The sequence below is a fragment of the Cebus imitator genome, unplaced genomic scaffold, assembly GCF_001604975.1.
Source record: "Cebus imitator isolate Cc_AM_T3 unplaced genomic scaffold, Cebus_imitator-1.0 Scaffold306, whole genome shotgun sequence".
Classification (NCBI taxonomy): Eukaryota; Metazoa; Chordata; class Mammalia; order Primates; family Cebidae; genus Cebus; species Cebus imitator.
This window is the reverse complement of record NW_016107621.1, coordinates 383,188-386,736: the sequence shown is the minus strand read 5'-3', so window position 1 is coordinate 386,736 and position 3,549 is coordinate 383,188. Positions and strand designations below refer to the sequence as shown.

The window sequence follows — 3,549 nt, the reverse complement described above, 5'->3', positions numbered from 1 at the left end:
AGATGAGATTATAGGGCAACCAGAATTTACTCCAAAATTCCTAATGATCCTAATATGAGATCAGCCATGAGTTGACAATGGCTGAAGCTAGTCTATTCACTTTGGTATGTTTTCCACAGAAAAAATTCCAGGAGCCAGGCAGTGGCTCATGCCTATAATCCCAGCACTCTGGGAGGTCGAGGCAAGTGGATTCTCTTTGAGCTCAGGAGTCTGAGACCAGCCTGGACAACATAGCCACATGACGAGACCCTGTCGCTACAAAAAACATAGAAATTAGCCAGGCATGGTGGGTCACGCTTGTCGTCTCAGCTACGCGGGAGGCTGAGGCTAGAGAATCACTCGACCTGGGAAGCGGAGGTTGCAGTGAGCCGAGATCACGCCACTGTGCTCCAGCCTTGGCAACAGAGTGAGATCCTATCTCACAATTAAAAAAAAAAAAAGACAGGGGAGAACCAAAGCTGATCCTGTCATTCAAATCCTCCACCCGCTTTCCATAATTTAAAAAAAATGCAAAGCCCACGCCCTGTAAGATCTGCCTTGGTTCCCTCTCCTGCCCTCGCCTCCTAGGGGTCTCCACCCTACTCCTCCATTCCTGCCAGTTTCCTTGCCATCCTCCACGCTGCCCTTGAGCACTGGTACATCCCACTTGCGCCTGTGCTCCTGCTGTCCTTTCCATCAGGAACACCATTGCCCCTGACATCTGAAATCTCTGTCTCGGCTTTCTCCTACCAGAACACAAGCTCAATGAGGGCAGGGCCTCCCATCCTGCTAACCTAGCATAAAATAAGCACTCTATAAATCCATATGGAAACCCAAGTTTCAGCCGAGCTCTGCCACCTGCCACTCAGACTTGTGACTGCCTTTCCCTGAGCATGCCTCCTCCTTTGCAAGATGTCACCCCACCTCAATAGCTGTAGAATTCAGGGCCAGGTGAATAGTGCTCACCACAGACCCTGAGAGGGACATGGTCGCTCAGATGTCCTGACCCCCCAGGTGCCCTTCCTCACTGTCTCAGGCACTCGGGAGTTTGTCTAGTTTTATCCCTCTGGAAGGCAGCTGCGTGAGGGTCACAGGTATCACAGGTGAGGAGGGGGCATGAATGGCAGGCCTCTTCCTCAATCAGTCCTCCTTCCACCACTGGCATTCGGCCTCTCTTAGAGTGAGCCATCCCATTTTTCAGAGGGAAAAAAAGGGGCCCAGATGGGGAGAACCTCACTACAGCCCCACCCTGCCTGGTGAGTCAGCAGTCAGAACTGATCACCCATCTCCCATCAAGACCCAGCCACACCCTGGTTAACAACCTCCTCGCCTCCAGAAAGAGACCCAAAGCCTTCCTTTGCCTGTTCCTGTCTTCCTTGAGGCAATGACTCTCTCACCTGCCCAGCCAGCCTGGTGGCTCTGGAAATTACTGGCTGATTTGGGGGAGAGTCACCACCAGGCAGCCACCCCCTCAAACCCTCCTCTGCAAGCCCACGTAGCTGCCTGAGGACTCAGGGCTGGCTCTCTAGGTTAGTTCCTTCTAACAGCACCCAGCTCAGGTATCTGCTGCCTCATTTATGAAGCGCGCGTGATGCCCACTCCCTGGAGGGTCATGATGGGCACTAGAAGGGGGCAGGTGTGTATGCTTTGTAGGCTGGAGAAAGCTCTGCAGAGAGCAGCAGAAAGCACCCGTAGGCCAAGGACTCCTGGAAGACAGGACACACCAGCATCTCACCATCTCCAACCTGGGACTCCTGACCTCCAGCTTCCACACTGGCCTCCTCCGCTGAACCCTTTCATCATAAGCACCTGCCATTCCCCTTGTGCCTCCTCTCCCCCGCAGCAGCCTCAGCCCTAACTGAGCGGAGGTGCTCGGTATCACCCCTGGCCTCATGTTTCATTAGAGCACTTGTCGCTAGCTGACGCCATCTGCTACACTGGCTTACTTTCAAGTTATCTGTCTCACCCACTACTATGTAAACTAGAAGCTAGGGACTTTCTTCACCTGGTCCAATTCTGTGCCCTCCATGCCTATAACAGTGTCTGGCATAGATATGATGCCCACTACTAAAAATTTGATGAAAGAATTAACAAACCCTTCCTTGGCTCCCCTGCTTCCCCGTCCCCTGGAATAAAATCCAAACCTTCAAGACTTGCCCCCCGCCTCATCTCCCCCTGCTCCCACCCACAAAGCCTCTGCGCCAGACAGACTCAGCCCTGACCACATCCAGCTGGGGACACTGCACACATGGTTCACTCTGCCAGGATCACTCTTCTCAGCTCCTCTTCCAGCTTCCTTGAGCTTGTTCTGAACATGGCGCCTCCACAAGAAAACTGGGGCTGGCCAGGAGACTCCCTGCACACCCCGGAGCCCCTGTACTCACAATACCTGTGGCACCTGTCACACAGCCTGGCTGCCACTTCCCTCATCTGTCTTCCCTGCAGTCTGAGAGCTCAAAGACCATATCTGATCCCTTCTTGTTTCAAAGCTTGCCCAACTAGAGTAAAGAGTACTATAGATGAGACTGTGTCCTCCCCACAGGACCAAGTGGAATTTCTCTAGGACAAAGTCTAAGTCGTCTCCACAGCAGAGCCCCCAACCCACCCAATGCAGTGTCTACAGTCAGCCCTATGGCCAGTGTCCTTATTTCCTAGGTCACTTCTCCTCATCCTTTTCAACACGACCCCGAGGCCAGACCTCTGCCCAGTCCTTCTCCACGGACCTCATAGCCTCTTCATATGATTTCCCTGCTTCCACATAATTTACTCTACTTAACATTTGCCTAGCAGAGCACCCACTAGATGCCCAGTGCCTCCTAAACACTTTGCAAACCCTAACTCCATTATTAACTCATTTTCCAGATGGAGTTAGAGTTCCTTGAAGAAGTATCACATCATACCACCCTCCTGCTTAAAACCCATTGACAGTGCCTGATGCATGGAATAAAATTCAAACTCTCACCCCGTCGTGGCCCGCCAGGCCCAGCTGCTTGGGCCACTGCCTGGCTCCTTCACCTGCTCCCACCCTCTCTTCATGGCCCTATCACTATCTAAAGTGATCTTCAGTTTCACTTGTCACCTAATAGGTCAGCTTCACAAAAGCAGGGAACCTTGCTGCAGCACTCCTGCCGCAGGCACACTGTGCAGCAACAGTGAAAACAACTAACCACTGCATAGCAGGTGACAGGGCTGGGTGCTGCTCCTGGCATACCATGGCTGAATTTGTTTTCCCACAACAATCCAAGCAGGGAGACACGATTATCGGCCTCATTTTACACATGTGGAAACTGAGGTGGATGGCTAGGTGCAGTGGCTCATGCCTATAGTCCCAGAACTTTGGAAGGCCAAGGCAGGTGGATCACCTGAGGTCAGGAGTTCAAGACCAGCCTGGCCAACATGGTGAAACCCCATCTCTTCTAAAAATACAAAAATTAGCCAGGCGTGTAATCCCACCTGTAATCCCAGCTACTCAGGAGGCTACAGCAGAAGAATCGCTTGAACCCAGGAGATGGAGGTTACAGTGAGCTGAGATCATGCCACTGTACTCCAGCCTGGGTGACAGAGCGAGAC

At 52.4% G+C, this 3,549-nt stretch overlaps 1 protein-coding gene across 4 annotated transcripts in view; it reads right to left on the bottom strand.

Moving 5' to 3' along the window:
• Positions 1–3,549, bottom strand: part of DEDD2 (death effector domain containing 2) — a 21,992-nt gene that overhangs the window by 8,462 nt on the left and 9,981 nt on the right. The window lies entirely within an intron of this gene.